The sequence below is a fragment of the Triturus cristatus genome, chromosome 3_1 (genome assembly GCF_964204655.1).
Source record: "Triturus cristatus chromosome 3_1, aTriCri1.1, whole genome shotgun sequence".
NCBI classification, from domain to species: Eukaryota; Metazoa; Chordata; class Amphibia; order Caudata; family Salamandridae; genus Triturus; species Triturus cristatus.
In genome coordinates, this window is record NC_140583.1 from 674,328,948 (window position 1) to 674,352,325 (window position 23,378).

Here is a 23,378-nt window from a genome sequence, read left to right on the forward strand (position 1 = left end):
GGGTCCCCAGCTCTTGGAAGAGAGCGATGGTGATCCCCCTCCTAAAGAAACCGGGTCTCGACGTCGAGGTTCTGGCCAATTATAGGCCAATTTCACTTCTTCCGGCCCTCACGAAGATCACGGAAAAACACGTCCACGGTGTCCTGTCGCGCTTTCTGGAAGCTAACAATCTGCTCCATCCATCTCAATCCGGTTTCCGTCCTAATTTTAGTACGGAAACGGCATTGCTAGAGGTCACTGAGATCATCAGGGAGACTCTTGATGTCGGCGGGAGGGCGATGCTGGTCATGTTAGATCTATCGGCGGCCTTCGACACCGTCCCCCACAGGGCGCTCTTAGCGAGGCTTTATGACATCGGCCTTAGGGGGACGGCGCTCAGGTGGTTTACATCCTTCCTTGAAGGCCGCCGCCAGACGGTCTGGGTTTCCCAGAGCTCTGCCGAGATGCCGCCATTGGGAGTTGGGGTTCCACAGGGATCTGTGTTGAGCCCCACGTTGTTTAACATCTTTATGTCCCCTTTGGCGGCCTTGGTGGAAGCATATGGGGCCCAGATCATCTCTTACGCCGACGACACGCAACTCCTCTTCACATGCGGGAAAGACCAGGAGTTTGATGGAGGGAGAATTCGGGACTGTCTTACATTGGTCTTTGACTGGTTCCAACGGAACAGTCTAAGGGCCAACTCGAGCAAGTCCGAGGTTCTGTTTTTTGGTTGCGGTGTCGATCCGGAGTGGCAGCATTGGTGGCCGTCCGACATGAGCCCTCCTGCACAGTCTTCCTTGGTGGCTAAAAACCTGGGTGTCAAGCTGGACAACCAGCTATCGCTGCGAACACACATTCTGGGTCTGGCTGGCACCTGTTATGGAATTTTGAAAATGCTCCGTAAATTCCTGCCCCTGCTGTCTGAGGAGCACAGGCGTATTACTGTGCAGGCTCTCGTCGGTTCGAGGCTTGATTATGCTAATGCCCTCTTCCTTGGCCTCCCTGATTACCTAGTTCAGCGCCTACAGGTGGTACAGAACTCTGCCGCCCGGGCTATCTTTGGCCTGCGTAGACGAGCCCGAGCTTCCGGGCTGCTTCAGGCGCTACATTGGCTACCTGTCCGGAAGCGGATCCAGTTTAAATCCCTGACTCTGATGCACAAAGCCCTGTTTGGATCAGGGGCTGGATACCTGCGGCGGAGACTAGCCTTCTATCGACCAGTCCGCTCCTTGCGCTCGGAATCCATTTACAAAGCGGTGGTCCCTCGGGTGAGGAAGGCCCGCACGGGAGGGAGCTCTTTCAGCTGCAAAGCCCCACAGCTGTGGAACTCGCTTCCCCTTTCGCTGCGCAGCACTGTCAATTTGTTCCAGTTCAGGAAGAGCCTGAAGACCTGGCTTTTTAATCTTTAGGCTGTTCTTATTGCTTCAGTTTCAGTTCTTTTTCTCATTCTTTTGCTGTGTTGTGTTATTTTTATTCTGAGATGCAGGTGGAAAGCGCCGGGACACTCTTTTCGAGTAGCCGTGCGCTATAAAAGAACGCTTTAACATAACATAACATAACATAACATAATTTTGTTAATGCTACTGTTTGACGGTTCTTCGCGAGTAGGCTAATGCTGGGAAACCTTTCCAGGTAGCCACTCGATATACTAATAATAATCATACAGTGTAGTCAAACAGGCGGAAAGGGCAAGAACCTGGTGTCATTAAGTTCTTGAAGCAAGGGTGCACCGAAGGACTGTATAATTCTCACGACATAGTAGCATGTGTGGCAGTCCCATCCCCATTTGGACGCAGCAGAACATCCATTGCGGAGCAAATAGAATAAAATCAGTGTCCCATCAATGTGGAAAGATAGAATAACTCCGAAGACTGTCTGGAAGGTACTAACCTAACCAGAGCAAATGGTGCGCTATTTCTGCAGTATTGCAATTGTTAAAAATGCGGTACACTAACTCCCTAAAATGGTGTGAGAGATTGGTGAGAAGTAGCGACTATCTCAGAGAAAGACCTTGTAAATTGAAGACATCTCCCGTGCAGATGTTAAGGCCACTATCTTCTGAAACAATAAGGCTTTCAGTCTGATTAAAGCATCAAAGTTCACATTGGAAATCTGTATCGAAGGCCAAATTGTCACATTCCCAACTATACAAGCAGGTGGAAAAAGCACTTGTGCCTCATGCTCTGTGTTAATGTCCCTACGATAAGAGATAGTACCAGCAGTGATAACGATGCAAAGAAATGCGCAATACATAGTGTATTTGTAGAGTTTGTCAGTCCAAATATATCCTAGGATACCCTATCCTAAACAATTCCATCAGGAAACTGAATAGCTCAAATGTTCACCAGAAAAAGATCTCTTCGCACTTTGTGTGATGAAGAATGGGGTTTCAAAACCTTGTGTACAAGGCATGTGTTCTGTAGATAAACATGCTTTGCATACTCCTGCCATCTAGTGTTGAGTCCGGATGTTTGCAAGTTGTTTTTCTTCGAAGAAGTCTTTCCAGTCACGAGGTAAGGTGACTCTTCCTTTCAGTGATAGTGTGCATGGGCATCGACTCCATTGTTAGATTGTTTTTTTTCCGCCATCGGGTTCTGACGTGTATTGCTGCGCTGCGATTCGAAACTGTTCTTCGTGTTCCCTTTGGTGCGCAATCCACTCTACCCTCAGCAGTTGTATTCGTACATGTTTTCCTGTTCTCTGCCTATCGCATCGGTCCACAAATTCTCCATCTTTCATTGAAAACTTAGTGGGCGGTCTTCAGGCCTAGCCACGTCGGTCCAGCCTTCTGCCAATAGAGGGGACTCCGTTTCAGTTCTGTCCTTGGTGCCACGCCAAGTGCCCTTGCATCGACCTACATCAAGTCTGTAAATTGTGCCTCTCTCCGGAGCAAATGGAGGAAGACTGCAACGCTTCTAAATAGTTTCAGTCCAAGAAAACTCTATGCGATCGTCAGGCTTGACGATGAGAAATGCAACACCAAAGCATTCAACACACTCCGGATATCTTTGGCGAAGAATCCGAGCAGGAGGAGGTTGAATCGTCAGTGGCGGAAGAAGAGGCCTTCTCCATTCCAGAGTCGGATTGTAAACTCGAGATCGATTTTGAATCCAAAGATGTGCCTCCGGGACAGGGTGGCATGAGTACCGAAGACGCCTTGTCCCCCAAAATCTTTTCCAAAAAACATAAGGCTACGGCACCACCTCTGCCAGCCCTCTGGCCAAGGTTGGCACCGAAACAATGTTTCCGACATCCTGCCTTGGCACCAAAACAAATCGTCAAGCCTTCTGGCTCTGGACCGGGTTGGCTGAAATCATCTTCGGATCCGAAACCCTCCGGTTCTGAGGGCAAATCTGGTTTGGAGCCAAAACCCTCCGCTCCAAAACAAAAACATGCTTCGGAGCCAAAACCTTCAGCTCCCAAAAGCAAATCTATCTCGACACCAAAATTGAAGGACAGCCTCTCGGAGCCTCCCGAACCAATTTTAGGCCTTCTTAAATCTAAATTGGATCCTAAACAGAAGAAGATTTATATCAATCCTGATACGGGACATATTTGTGCTAAAACACCAACCAAATGTAAACTTCCTTCAGAGGAATATAAGATCCATCTGAAGAAGAACAAGCATTGTCATAGCCAATAGGTCTCGCCTTTGGGACCTTATAAGTGTTTAGCCATGCAGCAGTTAATGTTGTTGCACCAAGGATATTGTGCTGGATAACTAACCACTTATAAGGTCCCAAAGGCGAGACCTATTGGCTATGCCAATGGTTGTTTGGTTTAAACTTTCAGCCATATTCTACAGCAGCACTGCTGCTGTGCAACATGGAGAAAGAATCATTGAAAAGCATGTCAGCCATGTTGTCCACATTAAAAGAACATGAAGGGAAATTGTAAAGCTTGGAAGTGTAAACGGGAGACAGAGATGTTTTTTGGTTGTTAATAAGTATTGCAATTGAGCTAAAAATGCATTGAGAAATTATTCTTAAATGCTATTGTCTGCACGTATTCTTCTTACTCTAGTCTCTATGCTCTTGCTTGCATTACACACTGAAGGAACATCTTTACACACCCAAAGGACATCTGTATAACCCAGAATCACTGCAATTGACCCTGTGACGCTGTAACAATTGAACTAACCACTGGTGTCAGTTACATTTGCTATCTGTAGACTGACTAATGTGACCAAGGGCACAGGAACAGACCGTTTCCTACCTTAGCACATTGACCTCTCAACTCTGCGAATCACCACAAGGGCAATCCTGCACTGACCCATGTGACCTTGCTGACCGCAGGGTAGACAACTACACGGACCTCTCAGTTCTGGGACTGAATGCAGGGGCAAGCTGTGCTGCAGAGGCGGACTTTGGTGGAAGAAAGTAAGACAGCATGTATGTATGTGTGGTATTTGAATAGTGTGCTGTGCAATGCTGATCTGTCGTGACACTTGAACCCTGGGCTGACCACCATGAACCCGAGAGTGATCACTCTGAGTCTGTGACTGACCACCACGACTGGCAACCATGGGGCTAGCACTGTGTCCCCAGAACTGGCAGCTGTGACACCGGGGAAGAACATTTGTATCCAGGTGTTTGAAGCCATGCTTTACTAAATGAAACAGATCGAAGCGGCGAGGGCACATGCCGCGTTATTATCTCAGTAGGTTAATGAAATGGCGCTGCTGGTGTGGATACAGCAACCCTCCGCGTTTATCACATTAGGTCTGGAAAGGGAGCCCAAAATATCAGGCACCGATCATGTCATGATGCAAAATAGATGGAACTCGGGAGAAGACATTCTGCTTTTATAATTATTTTGATAGCCTTGTACGAGCCATGCAGTCTCACTCTATTTAACAGCATGGAGGCTGACTGAGATCTATTATGACTACCTCGTCGCAACTGCTGCTTCTAGCTTTCAAACAGAGGATCATCGGGCTGCCACCGGCCACACTAACCGATGCATGGGTATGGGGTTTAAGACGCGCAGACTTGGATGATGGAAAGAAGTATTTATTATAAGTTGGTAAGAACAACCCCCAGATGCATCCTCTGCCGCAACTGCCAACACACTGTCCCCTGCTGGCATGCCCACAATTCCATTCCCATGGTTACCCTATGGAATGCAGACTCTGTTGCTAAAGCAGCATGCAGGCTGCCAGATGTTAAGATACAACACATCTTCTTTCCTTACAATAGAATAATGTAAAACAAATAACTGTTGCACATTGACTGCTAACATCAATGAAGTAAATAATCAATATATACTCTCTAATCAAGATAAAGAATTCTCAGTAAGTCACATAATCATGAAGCCATTTTGGAGTCATCCGGGCACGCTTGTCGTTGCATGTTTTTTCGTGTCCCTTGGTTGTATCGTTGTCACTGTCCTTTGATGAGCAAGTTTTTACTTCCAATTTATTGCATAAGGTAACACTACGAGTATTCCACACCTTGCCATCACTTAGCCACACACTGTTACCACAAATTTTGGTTACACGCTTAGGTACAGACCATTTTGATAAGCCCCCTCCTTTGTGGCCCCACGCTATATGTTCTCACCCAGTCACCAAAGGTAAACCTACGCGCATTCCTTCTTAGTTTTTCATTGTGCCTTTGCACATACTTATTTTGATTTACTTTACTCTGCATTCCAAACTCTTTGCACATACAGGTCTTGAGAACCACTTAAACATCCACCCTGGTGTAACCTTTGTGCCTGGTTGTCTACCCTTAAGAAGTTTGAAAGGTGATTCATTCGTTACTGAGTTAGGTGTGGTACGATAGTTCTACAACATTTCTTTTACTGCTTCCTTGCAATCTCCACCACTTTCCTCAGCTAGTTGTATGCACTCCTTCAACACCCTGTTAAATCTTTCCACAAGACCATTCTCTCTTGGATTATAAACAGCTGTGGTATGATGAATGATGCCCATGTTGTCCAAATATGAGTTGAACTCATTTGATACTAATTGTGGCCCATTGTCCGTGAGTAACCTGTCCGGACAACCTTCTCTGCGAAAAATCTGGTCACAGAAATCGATAATGTTGCGTGCCTTAATGTCACTCGTAAACGCCACCTCTGGCCATTTAGAATAGTAGTCAATTAGTACTAACGCAAATTTGTTAGTTATTCCCTTAGATGAAAATGGACCACAAATGTCCATTGCAACCTTTTCCCATGGTCTGCTTGGAAAGTGCGTTGAGGAAATTGGTGACTCCTCTACCCTGTGGGTTTTGTCACTACACATGCACTCTATGCAGTCACGTACATATTCCTCTATGCTTCTGTCCATACCTGGCCACCAAAATGTTTCTCTGGCCTTCCTTTTCATTCCTGACATGCCACTATGACCTTCATGTAATAAGTTGAGTAATCTATTCTGTAACCCCCCTGGAACTACCAATCTGCCGTTCCTACGTAGTACTCCATCCACCACTGAAAGTTCTGTCCATACCATCCAAAACTCTCCAATTTTTTTCTTAAGAGTAGCATCAGGCACGGATGGTTTTGATAATTCACTCATTAATTCCATAAAGACGTTATCATTGATTATTGCTTCCCTCCATTCATCATACGATATAGCTCCTTTACAAGATCCAACAACCTCCGCCACTACACAATCATCATTAGAATCTGTCGTTATCATCAGCTTCCAATGGTAGTCGTGAGAGGCAATCAGCATTGACATTGCGATTTCCTGGTACATATTGCAGGGAAAAATCATATCCCTGCAATCTGTACAGCCACTTGGCTATTCTAGGAGTTGCCTTTGCAGCTCCTTTGGTAGTAAACAGCTCAATGAGTGGTTTGTGGTCAGATCTGATCTCAAAGCGCGTACCCCATATGTAATTCCTAAAGTATGTTACCCCCCCACCAACATGCAAGTGCTTCTTTCTCAATTACCGAGTAGGTAGCCTCTGCTCCTTTCAAAGTTCTTGATGCAAATGCCACTACCCGTTCTTAATCTAATTGTTTTTGCATGAGGACAGCACCTAGGCCATAAGCACTCGCATCTACTACTATAATACTTTGATGTGCAGGATTGAATGGTTTTAAATGAACAGACTTAACGATCTGTTCTTTGATAAAAGTAAAATAATTTTGACATTCATCTGTCCAATTTCTCTCCCTCCTTCATCAATACTCTGAGTCTGTGGACTTTGTCAGCAAAATGATGGACAAATTTGGAATAAAATTCCGCAAGACCCAGAAAAGAGCGTAACTGCTCTTTGTCTTGAGGTGGTGGTGCATTTGTGATTGCATCTAGTAATTTCTTCTTTGGTTTGACTCCATCTCTGGATAGAGTATGTCCCAAATATTCAATTTCTTGGACACCAAATTTACACTTTTTGATCCCTACAGTTAAGCCTGCTTGTTGCAACTTCTCTAGAGTTTTGGTTAATGTCTTATCATGTTCTAAGCGATTGGCACCCCAGACTAACACATCATCCTGGAACACCAATACTCTATGTAGTCCTGTCAAAATGTTTGACATTACCCTCTGAAAAACCGCTGATGCAGAAGCTAAACCAAATGGCATTCTTATGAATTGGAAAGCCCCCTCTGGTGTGATAAAAGACGTAAGGTGTTTAGACGATGGATCTAATTTGATTTGATGATATGCATTGGATAAGTGAATCAAAGAAAAGTATGTTGCATTGTTCACCGAAGACACCATTTCGTTTATATGAGGTAACGGGTGTCGATCAATAAGAATATTATGATTTAAATCCCTCAAATCAACACACGTGCGCAAATTTCCATCCGGTTTTTGTGCCAAAACTATTGGACTAAGCCATTCCGATGACTCTATCGGTTCTATTACCTGGGTCTCACACAATCTCTGTAATTCCAATTTTAGTTTTTCTCTCAAAGTGAAGGGTACACTCCTTACCTTGTGAACACATGGTACATTATGTGCTTTAAGTATAATGCGGTGCTCAAATTTTTGTAAACAACCCAATTTTTCACTAAACAATTTTGGGAATTTGGTACACCATTTGGTAATTTCAGCATCCTCTGTGGTTAGAACTTGTTGTGGGTGGTTTGGATTTAATGTGATTCCCAATTTCTTTTGTTCACACCATCCCAACAATGCTCTTCCCCTTTCCACCACATATACTTTACTAGTGGTTGTCCTACCTTTGTGAGATAAAGTACATACAAAATAACCTAACAGTGGAAGTTTAACTCCGCAATATCCTACCGGTTCAACATCAGGATTTTTTAATACATGACTTCCTACTTTCTCCCATGCGCTTTTGTCAATAATGGTGTATGGGGAGCACGAATCTGTCCACACAGTTATTTTGGTGCCATCGATTCCTAAATCACATTTAGGCGGATTGTAACTTTCAGATACTTCATTTATAACATTGTCACATATGACCATTATCTCTACCTCTCCTTCATTTCCTGAGCTATCAGTGTCATCATTTTCATCAATAACATTCACAGGGTGCTTCCATTTTGAGTTAAATACAGATCCTGCTTTACACATACGTGCTAAATGACCCACTTTTTTACATTTATAGCATTTTTCTTTTACTGCATAGCATTTTTCAGAATCAGCGGTGTGTCTTGTGCTACCGCATCTGTAACATACTTTGTTATATTTTTGAGCGAAGTGTTTTTTGCTACTATTTTCTTTCTTACTACCTTGTTGTTGGTTTTTTTTCTCTACCACACACACTTTGGCTGTACCTGATTTATCTGACGATTTATCTGAACTTAATTCCTTAACATATTTAGAAGTGTTTTCAGTTCTTCTTGCTATTTCTATAGTTTTTTTTAGGGTTGTGTTATTCATATCTAAAAGCCTTTCTTGAATTTTTGTGTTGCTGGTTCTATTTATGAATTGATCCCTTATAATTTCTTCGTGAAGATCTCTAAATCTACATGTAGCTGCGAGTGTCCTTAAGACAGAAATATATTGTTCTACAGTTTCTCCCGGTTGTTGAGATCGAGAGAAACTTGTGCCTTTCAACTACTATGCTAGTTTTTTTTCCAAAGTTTTCTTCTAACGCATTTTTTACATTAATGTATTCATCACTGGAGGTAGTTTCCTCATACTGTATTTCTGTTGTATCACCTTCCTCTTTACTCTCGTCATCATTGGTCTTTTCATCTATAACCAATTGTTTAGGAATAGTGCTAATTGGTAAAGTTTTTAAGACTTTCCTCCTTCTATGCCTAAGTTGTGTTTTAATATTGCTACTTTTCGGGACGCAAGGAAATCCTCCCCACCAATTGCTTCCAAGTAGGTTTCAAAGGATTCTATCCAATCCTCCCAAGGTAACGTAGGTTCTCCGGGGTTTTGTAAAAATTTAGGTGGGGCAATAATAGATGACATATCCATTTTGCTTGTGGTGATGTTATTATTATAGGGTTAACTGTGATCAATACTTTTGTGTGTGTGGTATTCTAGTTAAAATTCTAGTTGAAATTAAGAGTTTTAGATTTATATCAGAAGGTTTAAAACATGTGATATGGTTAATAAAATAACAACCCAAATTGACACAGTCACCATCGTCTTCTGTGGTCCCAAGTAGTACTTCCTTCAAGCTGCAGTGTGCAGCATAAAAACAAATTTTGCTCTCTATGCAGAATCGGGGTACATGTGTTCACTTGTCACCTTTTTTCCTTGTATTCTTCTATTAGTTTCTCCTCCTTTTTTTTTTTTCACCCAGACTTCCTCTGTGAACTCGTTGCAGCTTTTTATTCACCGAGACTTCCTCTGCGCACTCGTTGCAGCATGTAAGCTGGTTGTTATGGCAACGTCGTGTTGTAATCACCGAGTGTTCGATGATTCATGCGTCATGACGCGTTGCCGCTCCCTGATGCATTGCGTACATCAGACGCAGGGAACGAGAACGCGGGGAACGAAGAGCCACCACTAAGCCGATCTCACACGATGCGTATCCATGGCAGCGATTAAGATCGTGGACAACAATTACGCTCGAAGGTGAGCTCAATTTTGTTTTGAATAGTAACGTTTGAATGGTGAACCGATTGACAATAGGTCACCAAGTCTCCCAAACTCCGCTCTCTCCGAGAACGAAAAAACGCGCCCACAAAACAGTGCGCTGAAATAAAAAAAAAAACGAACCTTTTGTTTAAAATCAATGTGCCGCTCCATTAACGTGTCCTCCACCACCCGGCTTCAACTTCAGGACGTGACGTCGAACCACACGTTTCTGTCGCTTAGTTCAACTGGAATTGTCCTACCAGTTCACAGTGCACACTGCGGAGTTGCCCTGTTGGGGCCGACTTCTTCCTTCTTGGCACATAGAGTGTACACGCTTCACAGGTGCAAGCCGGTTTGTAGTTTCATACAGCACCGCAATTCCACTCTCATTCGAGGATGTTCTCACTCTTGGGATATCCTCGAAAATCCAGTAGCAGGGAACGCGATGTCAGTCACTGTGTGCTTCTAGTTCATCTGGGGGTTGCTGGTTCGCAAATTCTTCTTGGATCAGTCTGCTTCATATCCCATCCTCTGTCGCCACTTTTAAGACGCGCAGACTTGGATGATGGAAAGAAGTATTTATTATAAGTTGGTAAGAACAACCCCCAGATGCATCCTCTGCCGCAGCTGCCAACACACTGTCCCCTGCTGGCATGCCCACAATTCCATTCCCATGGTTACCCAATGGAATGCAGACTCTGTTGCTAAAGCAGCATGCAGGCTGCCAGATGTTAAGATACAACAATGGGTATGGCTGAGACTGTTGGAGAGACAAGATACTCGCTGAGGACAACAGCTGTCAATCTTTGGGCAAAAGTGGCTCACACGGATGAGTCTTGTATAGGATTTCTTTGGGTTGCACAAGGTGAGGCTTGCCGTATGAAATTATGAGGGCCCCTACGGGGTGGGGGGGCTTAGTGCTCAAGGCCTAACAAGCACTCTCATGAAGTGCATCTACAAACAAAACAAGCCAGCGAGTGGTGCGGAAGTGGTGCGCGAGCACGCTCTTAAAGGATTTTTTTTTAAAAGCATGGCGAAGGTGCGCTCACGCCGAAGACCCGCCACGCGTCTTGACCAAGTAAAGCCAGGAGCAGCGTCGAAGACCCCGCACTTCATCCACGGATCACAATGGTGAGTTGTTTTACTGTAATGAGTGTTACTAAAGGTGGCCGCTGCTGCAATTTGGTGCTGGCACCATGAAGATTTGCGCGTTGCCTTTCCGCGTTGTCAGTGACGTGTAGGGTCAATATCCAGGATATGAGGGTCCGTGTAGAGTTAATATCACATGTTAAGAGGGTCCACGAGAGGGGTGTAAATGACCAGTAGCTTAACGCACGTGACTGGTCTAATAGCGCCTAGGCGCGCACTGAGTGGGGGCGGCACCGGCTTTCGCCTCATTGGGCTTCCAATAAGAACCCGACATGTTCAGTCAGAAACTTCTTAAAGGGGTGTTTTAAAGCTGCGATTTCTGTGCCTATGCCTCAGACTTGTTAGCATATATCAATTAATATTTTCCTGCTAGTGGTCAGATTGAAGTGAAGGAGGGTCTACGTTTTAAAAAATGCATTTATAAAACGTCACCCAGTGGAACGTAGATTTTGAATGACTCTCTGCTGATTGCATGGTTATTATCAGCTAATAGCCTAGGCCTTCGTCGGTTAAGCAGGATGTCCATGTGTTATACGTTCACCATAGACCTCACGTTTGTGTCTAGTAATGGCTTTTGTTGTAGTCGATGGGAACGTACACCATTGGTATGAAGAATGTCCTGTGTGTTTTTATTGACCCAGTGGCATGTTAGCAGTGAGTGGTTCTGCTAACCGTGCTTCACACATTGTTCCCACCCTTACAGTCCGGACTGGTAGTTCTCAACACTGGGTTAAACATGCGCGCGCCCCTCGCGCTTGCAGCAGGGGGAGGGGAAAGAGGAGGGGGCAGGCGCCTGTTTCCCTTGAGCACACAAAGCGTTTCCCTTGCGGGCACCATGTGTTTGCAAGTTAATTACAAACATATGGTATCAAGCTCGCTCCCGCAAGGGAATCGCCACACGTGCACGCATTGCCATTGAAGGCAATGCAACGCGTGCACGTTTTTGGGACAAAAACCGAAGCGATGGCTACAGGTCTTTCTCCTATGCAGCGCATGCGCGCTGCGTAGACGAGACCTAAAAAGGACATGGCTAGCTGTTGTGCATATCCTGCCCCGCAATCACCTCCACCATCTTCTCCACATTTACCAATTCTAGATCCTTTAAACATAACACCTCGGGGATCTCCACATACACAACCTGAAGGAGATGATATTGATGAAGACACTCATTTGCCTGTAGACCCATTGAATGATTACACACACTCTTAAACTGTCACGCCTCTCTCAGACCATTTGGAACTGGGCAATGCATCACAGGATTCATCTTCTGGCAGAACACCTTCCAGGATTGAACAATCAAATTGCCGATCTCCTTAGCAGAAGGAGGCAGCAAATACACAAATGGTAACTTCATCCCCAAGTTCTCCTTCCGTACTTTCAACAATGGGTATACCCACAAATAGATCTGTTCACCACAGTAGACAACGCACAATGCCCAAACTTCGCCTCCAGGTTCCCACACCCTCTCTCCAAAGGCAGTGCCCTATGGATGAATTGGTCAGGGACATTTGCCTATGCTTTTCCGTCTCTCCCACGCCTTCTGGTTCGCAAACTCAGGCAAACATCACTCACACTGAGGTTCCCACACCCTCTCTCCAAAGGCAGTGCCCTATGGATGAATTGGTCAGGGACATTTGCCTATGCTTTTCCGTCTCTCCCACGCCTTCTGGTTCGCAAACTCAGGCAAACATCACTCACACTTATTTTGGTAGCTCCCACATGGGCCCGGCAACCATGGCACACCACCCGGTTAGAGCTATCAGTAGTTCCACATCAAAAACTACATCTCACCTCTAGTCTTCTCAATCAGAACCATCGAGAGATCAAACATCCAAATCCCAAGGAGCTCAATTTAGCGATTTTTCTCCTATAGTCATAGAGTGGATATTTAAATTTGCCAACAAAAAATACAGTTCAAAAAGGGGGGTCTAAGGGAAAATTTAATGACCACCTCAAGATTTATTCCCCATAACATATATCAAAAAACAGTATGAAATCTTGGGGTCAATGGACAAACTATTATACAAAGTATGTTCGTACTATTCAAAATTGTAACAACCATACAGATATAGACCAATGACTACACCTCACAGAAATGAAACTGTGGGCATATCCCTTTAGAGGACGAATTCCCTCACTCACCATAGGTGACATGCTTCATCATTTGGGAATCTCCTCCCAGAGGAAAAACCTAGTTCCTCCGGGGGCTACAACCTCCTCTCTAAGAGGAAGGAGCTCAGGGATGTTTTCTTCTTTACGTATAGGTGGAATAGACTTAATCCACAAATGATGAGCCTAGTGCATGTGAGGATAGACGCAGCGCAAAGAATAGCAGAATGTGCAGGAAGTGCAATTAAAACTAGTTAGAGAATGTAAAACGGAAGCTTTATTCTAATACATCCCTACTAGGATTAAGAAAAACAGTGCAACAGCAGTGTAATTTTAAACTGCTTCGGTGGAATAGAAAATAGTGGTCGACATGTTTCAGCCTAACGCCCTGTGATGGGCAAAGCTTTCATCACGACCTATTAATGGTGCTGCTGCGTTAATGTGGGAGTGATATCAACTGAAAAGGATATATGAACAGGAACTTGAAGCAGTCTATCTGTTCTTCTAAAAACCAATACCTACATAGGAGGCAATAAATAATGTACAGCATCATATACAAAAGATCTCTAGTTCTATTATCAAATGCCAAAGGTCTAAACACTGAAAGTGCTACTACAAATAGAAAACAAGGCTTACCCGCATTCTGCTGGGTAGCCATTTCACCTCAACCTGGCAACAGCTCAGGATGGGGCACCGCTCTAAAAAGAAACGATGTGAAGAACATTATTGAATCAACCTACATGAAGGTCTTGGAAAAATATTCTTCCTATTTTAAACCTCATGTGGTGGGTAGTGCAAAAGTAAGGGAGAGAAACACGCAAATGCCAAATAAAAAAAATCTAAACACACTCCATCCAACTAGTGGCATTGTGTGTCTATGAGTAGGCAGAAAAAGCAATTACTGTACATAAAAGATCGCTAGAAGTTGATGTGCATCTCAATAGAGTATTCTTTTCTTGACAATGTGAAGGAACCACTCCAAAGTGATTATATATTGTGGCCACACGCAAGAAAGATAAAGGCTGTTTCACCAATCGCTTTAAACTGGCCAATAACCGCAACGCATGTGTCTGAAAGACATGCATATAACAAGGATTACTTCAACGTTAAGCCCGGTAACCTTTTCACATATTATCATCCCCAAACGGAGCCAAAGGTCCCGTAGTTTGCTACATAACGTATGCATTAAATGGCTTATAAGCAGATGGACAACCAAAACCTTAACCTTACTGAGGGGCCTCTCACCTCTCCGTCGGTACTCCGGGCTTTACATGAGCCTGTAACCGGAGGTGAGTACCCCGTGGTACGTAGTACATATATATCGGAAGTGATCTCATTCATCAGGAACCGGTGTGTTAGATTTCAAATCACAGTATCAGCGCCCATGCGGCGCGATGGTAACACTTCCCCGTCGCGCATGCGCTGTGCACAAACATCAAGTTCTAGCACAGCGCATGCGCAGATTAAAAACGTGCTCAGATGTCACGAAATGACAAAAAAACAGCGTAAGAGCTGTAAAGGACAAATGTAACGCTGGAAATGGATAAAGCACCAAATGTCTTTTGGAGCTGATGGAACTAACTGAAAACTTCATCAGAGCCATAGAGCTCACAATCAACGTGGTACTGTCAAATGATTAAGACGATCTTAGAGTCCTACCAACAAACATGCCCTGCATAGGTAGGTTGTCGCCTGATCAAGCAATAGGCTATTGTCCCAAATCTAGAGACAATCCAAAGCATCAAGATCAAGGACCTCACAAAAAGCGTGACACTGGCATCTGATTAAGACAAACTCTGAGTTCATCAAACACTCATATCCTTCAAAGGTAGGTTATCGCCTACTCGAGCAACATGCTCATAACCCAATCTCTGAGTTCATCAAACACTCATATCCTTCAAAGGTAGGTTATCGCCTGCTCGAGCAACATGCTCATAACCCAAAACATGGATCATAGAGAAACCCATGGAATATCATCATTAAGACCCACCAGGTCTGTCTTGAGTTTATGTACCCACCATTGTTCACGCCTGAATAGAAAGGAGGATACATCGACAATATGTCTGGGGATAGAGGGTTTCTTTAAAACCAACCAACGGAGATCTTGTGGGCCATGTTGGACCGTCAGGAAATGATTGGTCAACCTCGTTGCGCTTTTTTTTACATCTGATCGTGCTCTTGTGCTCCAAGATGCGGGTCTTGACCTTATGTGTGGTCATCCCTACATAACGGAGGGAGCAAGGGCATGTGATCAAGTAAATCAAATTATCACTGTTAAAATTAGTGTGAGTCATAAGTACCCAGGGCCTGGAGGAACCAATATCAACTTCAGAGGTGTGCGACGTCTGAAAGCAGACTGAACAGGAACCACAAGGAAAATGACCTCGCACCGGGGGTAAATCCCATAGGGTACCCTGTGTGTCTCCTCTTTTGTAACGTGGACGGGTGTGTAGTATCCGATCCTTTACGTTGGAACTTCGCTTAAAAGCGAAAAGTGGATGGGGTAGTGGTCTCGTATCGATGTTGAGGATCTTCCAATTTGACAAAATGCTTTTCCTAATCTTATGTGAAAAGCTACAAAACGTGTTGACACAAGTAATCCTCTCAGAAGATTCTCTAGGGACGATAGACTCTAGTAGTGCAGCCCTATTGTTGTTAGCTGCACGTTTCATGGAGTGCTTAATAAGTCTTTTCGGATACTTACTGGTTTCAATTTGGACCGACAGGTTTGCAGCATGCTCCTTATATTTAACCATAGTGGAACAGTTCCTTTTGACTCGCAGAAATTGTCCGAAAGGTAAATTTGCTTTCAGAGCTTGTGGATGGAAACTATCGTAAGCCAAAAGGGAGTTCCTAGCCATGGGTTTCTTAAAGAGCTCAGTGCTCAAACCTCCTGCTAAAGGAGAAATCATGATAGCCAAGAATGGTAAATTGGTCTTGATGTACTCGCAAGTAAACTTCAGGTAAGCATTCCTTCCATTCAGCCATTCTTTGAACTCAATGATGGAAAGAAGATTTCCTCTCCAAATCACCAACACGTCGTCAATATATCGTCTCCATAGACGAATATGATCTCTGTGTGGATTATTGGTGTGAAAGATAGGTTGCTGCTCAAAAATGTCCACATATAAATTAGCTAGACTGGGAGCGAAAACGCTCCTCATTGAAGTTCCAGACACCTGCAAATAAAGTTGATCTTCGAACTTGAAAAAGTTATCTTTCATAGCTAATCTAGCACAGTTGATGATGAATGAAACAGGAGTAATGGAGTCTGGAGTCCTCTCTCGTAGCAAATTTTCAACGGCTGCCAAAGTCTCATCCTGAGGAATACACGTATAAATAGATTCTACGTCAAAAGAGACGAGGAAATCCCTTTCAGTGTCAAACTCAATGTTGTCAAGTAAAAGAAGAACATCTTTTGTGTCCTTCAAGTAGGTGGGCATCTCCACTACAAGAGGTCTTAAGAAATAGTCAACAAAGGTGGAAAGTGGTTCCAACAGAGAACCCAGTCCCGAAATGATGGGACGCCCAGGGGGAGGCCTCTGGTTTTTGTGCACCTTGGGAAGCATATAGAAATCAGGTACAACTGAGTAAGACTTGATCAGAAAGGTGGATTCGTGTGACGTTATCCACCCATTGGTAAACGCTTCTTCTACTGCAATTTTGATCTCTAATTCGAGCCTCTTTGTTGGATCCTCATCCAATAGTTTGTAACAGCGAGTGTCTCCTAGTTGCCTGAGACAGTCTGTGCGATAAGCTGTGGTGTCCATGATCACAATCGCTCCCCCTTTGTCAGCAGGTTTCATTGTGACAGTATCATCAGAGGCTAGGTATCGCATCGCTAGCCTTTCGTATTATTGAGGTTCTGAAATTGTCTACTCTCATTGGCACTGATCTTGTTGACTTGTGCATTGACTGCCTTTTCAAAAGTGAGTACTTGTGGAGGAACTTGATTTAAAAGAGGACAAAAAGTCGATTTATTCCTAAGGCCTGTGTTCTTATCAGGTAATTCAATCACATCTGGACTATTGTCCCTGAAGAAAAAATTAAGACGGATTTTTCGGAAGAATTGAGCAAGTTACTGCTTGATCTTAAAAGTGTCACCTCGATAAGAGGGTACAAAGCAGAGTCCTTTGTTGAGTAAAGAAAGTTCGTCTACACTCAATATTCTTACGCTTAGGTTAATTACTAAGTCATAAGGTTGCTTGGACCTGCTTGGGGGTCTGTTGTGCTCCGAGTCGAGCGTGCGGGTGGGTTGTCTTCCCAATGTCCCTGTGCCTGTTGGTTCCTGCGTCTGCCTCTGGATCTGCCCCGGCCAAACCCTAAAAAAGACTGGTTAGGATACATTGGGGGCTGTGGCTGATAGGGAAAAATATGTCCCGGTGGTTGTAATGGTGGATAGCCAAAAGGTCCTGGGGGCCACCATTGGGGATGCGATTGAGGAGGAAATCCCCCTCGGTACCAACCCCAATTACCTCTACTTCTCCGGCCACATCCTTTCAAAGTTTGATCTCCTTGATTTGGAGTGTCAGAGTCGCTGGACTATTCATCGCTTCCCGATGATGAGTAGTTAGACCCATATCTACGGCCTTGCCGATTGTATTGAGGAGGCACATATTGTGCACTTGTATAAGGATAGATCTTCTCCATGGAGAAGCGAGCCATGTCTTTTTTAAATTTATTGATCTTAGTGGTTAACACAGATTCCTTAAACTCTTTATTGTTCTTGTTATTTTCCTCATTCTGTTTCTTAAAAGCATCAGCTGATAATGTGACCTTAATCTGTGACTCGAGAGCCTGTATTTCAATGAGAATAGTATCAGCGATTCGCTTAGCTGTGCTGATAATCAAAATCAGCCAATCGCGAGTACATCTCCAGGCTATCAAAGACCAGTCTTTAAGAAAAGTCTTATCTAGAAATAGACGGGGAGCATTGGTGACAATCAACCCAGTCGGAGCACAATTCCCTCTCAAATATTCTGTCATTATAGCCCCGTGGATGTAAATTCTAGAATGGGACTTTTTTAATGTCAGCAGACTCCACCAATCATCACCTGACGCAGGTGTACCTCCTTGGTAAGTATCTAAAATACTAGGTGTATTCAAAATGGCCTGTGCCAACGAATCATCAAAAGCTAAGCCCTGTTGTTCAGCCATTTCTACTTCAAAAGCGTTCAACTAAAAGTCTCTAGAAAATAATATATACAATACTCAATGCCTACAAAAACTGTGCACAGCGGAAAATCACCCTAACACTACTGATCGTTTGACAAAACCAAGAGTAACCGATAGTGATACTCCCGCCAGGAAAGACCCGCAGCCAAGCAGCTGCTCATGAAACCAACCAACAATACAGTTCAAAAAGGGGGGTCTAAGGGAAAATTTAATGACCACCTCAAGATTTATTCCCCATAACATATATCAAAAAACAGTATGAAATCTTGGGGTCAGTGGACCAACTATTATACAAAGTATGTAGGTACTATTCAAAATTGTAACAACCTTACAGATATAGACCAATGACTACACCTCACAGAAATAAAACTGTGGGCATATCCCTTTAGAGGACGAATTCCCACACTCACCATAGGTGACATGCTTCATCATTTGGGAATCTCCTCCCAGAGGAAAAACCTAGTTCCTACGAGGGCTACAACCTCCTCTCTAAGAGGAAGGAGCTCAGGGATGTTTTCTTGTTTACGTATAGGTGTAATAGACTAAATCCACAAATGATGAGCCTAGTGCATGTGAGGATAGACGCAGCGCAAAGAATAGCAGAATGTGCAGGAAGTGCAATTAAAACTAGTTAGAGAATGTAAAACGGAAACTTTATTCTAATACATCCCTACTAGGATTAAGAAAAACAGTGCACCAGCAGTGTAATTTTAAACTGCTTCGGTGGAATAGAAAATAGTGGTCGACCTGTTTCAGCCTAACGCCCTGTGGTGGGCAAAGTTTTCATCAGGACCTATTAATAGTGCTGCTGCGTTAATGTGTGAGTGATATCAACTGAAAAGGATATATGAACAGGAACTTGAAGCAGTCTATCTGTTCTTCGAAAAACCAATACCTACATAGGAGACAATAAATAATGTACAGCATCTCGTATACAAAACATCTCTAGTTCTTTTATCAAATGCCAAAGGTCTAAACACTGAAAGTGCTACTACAAATAGAAAACAGGGCTTACCCGCATTCCGCTGGGTAACCATTTCACCTCAACCTGGCAACAGCTCAGGATGGGGCACCGCTCTAAAAAGAAACTATGTGAAGAACATTATTAAATCAACCTACATGAAGGTCTTGGAAAAACAGTCTTCCTATTTTAAACCTCATGTGGTGGGTAGTGCAAAAGTAAGGGAGAGAAACACGCAAATGTCAAATTAAAAAATCAAAACACACTCCATCCAACTAGTGGCATTGTGTGTCTATGAGTAGGCAGAAAAAACAATTACTGTACATAAAAGATCGCTAGAGATTGATGTGCATCTCAATAGAGTATTCTTTTCTTGACAATGTGAAGGAACCACTCCAAAGTGATTATATATAGTGGCCACACGCAAGAAAGATAAAGGCTGTTTCACCAATCGCTTTAAACTGGCCAATAACCGCAACGCATGTGTCTGAAAGACATGCATATAACAAGGATTACTTCAACGTTAAGCCCGGTAACCTTTTCACATATTATCAACCCCAAACGGAGCCAAAGGTCCCGTAGTTTGCTACATAACGTATGCATTAAATGGCTTATAAGCAGATGGACAACCAAAACCTTAACCTTACTGAGGGGCCACTCACCTCTCCGTCGGTACTCCGGGCTTTACATGAGCCTGTAACCGGAGGTGAGTACCCCGTGGTACGTAGTGCATATATATCGGAAGTGATCTCATTCATCAGGAACCGGTGTGTTCGATTTCAAATCACAGTATCAGCGCGCATGCGACGCGATGGTAACACTTCCCTGTCGCGCATGCGCTGTGCACAAACATCAAGTTCTAGCACAGCGCATGTGCAGATTAAAAACGTGGTCAGATGTCACGAAATGACAAACAGCGTAAGAGCTGTAAAGGACAAATGTAACGCTGGAAATGGATAAAGCACCAAATGTCTTTTGGAGCTGATGGAACTAACTGAAAACTTCATCAGAGCCATAGGGCTCACAATCAACGTGGTACAGTCAAATGATTAAGACGATCTTAGAGTCCTACCAACAAACATGCCCTGCATAGGTAGGTTGTCGCCTGATCAAGCAATAGGCTATTGTCCCAAATCTAGAGACAATCCAAAGCATCAAGATCAAGGACCTCACAAAAAGCGTGACACTGGCATCTGATTAAGACAAACTCTGAGTTCATCAAACACTCATATCCTTCAAAGGTAGGTTATCGCCTACTCGAGCAACATGCTCATAACCCAATCTCTGAGTTCATCAAACACTCATATCCTTCAAAGGTAGGTTATCGCCTGCTCGAGCAACATGCTCATAACCCAAAACATGGATCATAGAGAAACCCATGGAATATCATCATTAAGACCCACCAGGTCTGTCTTGAGTTTATGTACCCACCATTGTTCACGCCTGAATAGAAAGGAGGATACATCGACAATATGTCTGGGGATAGAGGGTTTCTCTAAAACCAACCAACGGAGATCTTGTGGGCCATGTTGGACCGTCAGGAAATGATTGGTCAACCTCGTTGCGCTTTTTTTACATCTGATCGTGCTCTTGTGCTCCAAGATGCGGGTCTTGACCTTACGTGTGGTCATCCCTACATAACGGAGGGAGCAAGGGTATGTGATCAAGTAAATCAAAATATCACTTTTGCAATTAGTGTGAGTCATAAATACCCAGGGCCTGGAGGAACCAATATCAACTTCAGAGGTGTGCGACGTCTGAGAGCAGACTGAACAGGAACCACAAGGCAAATGACCTTGCACCGGGGGTAAATCCCATAGGGTACCCTGTGTGTCTCCTCTTTTGTAACGTGGATCGCTGATACTATTCTCATTGAAATACAGGCTCTCGAGTCACAGATTAAGGTCACATTATCAGCTGCTGCTTTTAAGAAACAGAATGAGGAAAATAACAAGAACAATAAAGAGTTTAACCCCTTCCATGCCCATGACGGAACGGTTCCGTCATGAGCATCGGTTGCGCTGTGCTCATGACGGAACCGTTCCGTCATGGCCCCGCCCGCGCTCGAACCCTTCAGCACCGCGGGGGAATTCCCGCAGCGCTGAAGGGGTTAAGGAATCTGTGTTAACCACTAAGATCAATAAATTTAAAAAAGACCTGGCTCGGTTCTCCATGGAGAAGATCTATCCTTATACAAGTGCACAATATATGCCTCCTCAATACAATCGGCAAGGCCGTAGATATGGGTCTAACTACACATCATCGGGAAGCAATGAATGGTCCAGCGACTCTGACACTCCAAATCAAGGAGATCAAACTTTGAAAGGACGTGGCCGGAGAAGTAGAGGTAATTGGGGTGGGTACCAAAGGGGATTTCCTCCTCAATCGCATCCCCAATGGTGGCCCCCAGGACCCTTTGGCTATCCACCATTACAACCACCGGGACATATTTTTCCCTATCAGCCACAGCCCCCGATGTATCCTAACCAGTCTTTTTTAGGGTTTGGCCGGGGCAGATCCAGAGGCAGACGCAGGAACCAGCAGGCACAGGTACATTGGGCAGACAACCCACCCGCACGCTCGACTCGGAGCACAACAGACCCCCCAAGCAGGTCCAAGCAACCTGATGACTTAGTAATTAACCTAAGCGGAAGAATATTGAGTGTAGACGAACTTTCTTTACTCAACAAAGGACTCGGCTTTGTACCCTCATATCGGGGTGACACTTTTAAGATCAAGCAGGAACTTGCTCAATTCTTCCGAAAAATCCGTCTTAATTTTTTCTTCAGGGACAATAGTCCAGATGTGATTGAATTACCCGATAAGAACACAGGCTTTAGGAATAAATCCACTTTTTGTCCTCTTTCAAATAAAGTTCCTCCACAAGTACTCATTTTTGAAAAGGCAGTCAATGCACAAGTCAACAAGATCTGTGCCAATGAGAGTAGACAATTTCAGAACCTCAATAAAAACGAAAGGCTAGCGATGCGATACCTAGCCTCTGATGATACTGTCACAATCAAACCCGCTGACAAAAGGGGAGCGATTGTGATCATGGACACCACAGCTTATCGCACAGAATGTCTCAGGCAACTAGGAGACAACAAAGAGGCTCGAATTAGAGATCAAAATTGCAGTAGAAGAAGCGTTTACCAATGGGTGGATAACGTCACACGAATCCACCTTTCTGATCAAGTCTTACTCAGTTGTACCTGATTTCTATACGCTTCCCAAGGTGCACAAAAACCAGAGGCCTCCCCCTGGGCGTCCCATCATTTCGGGACTATGTTCTCTGTTGGAACCACTTTCCACCTTTGTTGACTATTTCTTAAGACCTCTTGTAGTGGAGATGCCCACCTACTTGAAGGACACGAAAGATGTTCTTCTTTTACTTGACAACATTGAGTTTGACACTGAAAGGGTTTTCCTCGTCTCTTTTGACGTAGAATCTCTTTATACGTGTATTCCTCAGGATGAGACTTTGGCAGCCGTTGAAAATTTGCTACGAGAGAGGACTCCAGACTCCATTACTCCTGTTTCATTCATCATCAACTGTGCTAGATTAGCTATGAAAGAAAACTTTTTCAAGTTCGAAGATCAACTTTATTTGCAGGTGTCTGGAACTTCAACGAGGAGCGTTTTCGCTCCCAGTCTAGCTAATTTGTATGTGCACATTTTTGAGCAGCAACATATCTTTAACACCAATAATCCACACAGAGATCATATTCGTCTATGGAGACGATATATTGACGACGTGTTGGTGATTTGGAGAGGAAATCTTCTTTCCATCATTGAGTTCAAAGAATGGCTGAATGGAAGGAATGCTTACCTGAAGTTTACTTGCGAGTACATCAAGACCAATTTACCATTCTTGGATATCATGATTTCTCCTTTAGCAGGAGGTTTGAGCACTGAGCTCTTTAAGAAACCCATGGCTAGGAACTCCCTTTTGGCTCACGATAGTTTCCATCCACAAGCTCTGAAAGCAAATTTACCTTTCGGACAATTTCTGCGAGTCAAAAGGAACTGTTC

General features: G+C 43.9%; 1 protein-coding gene across 6 annotated transcripts in view; it reads left to right on the forward strand.

Annotated features, from left to right (window-relative positions):
- NAP1L4 (nucleosome assembly protein 1 like 4) overlaps positions 1-23,378 on the forward strand; it is a 1,162,803-nt gene that overhangs the window by 793,646 nt on the left and 345,779 nt on the right. The window lies entirely within an intron of this gene.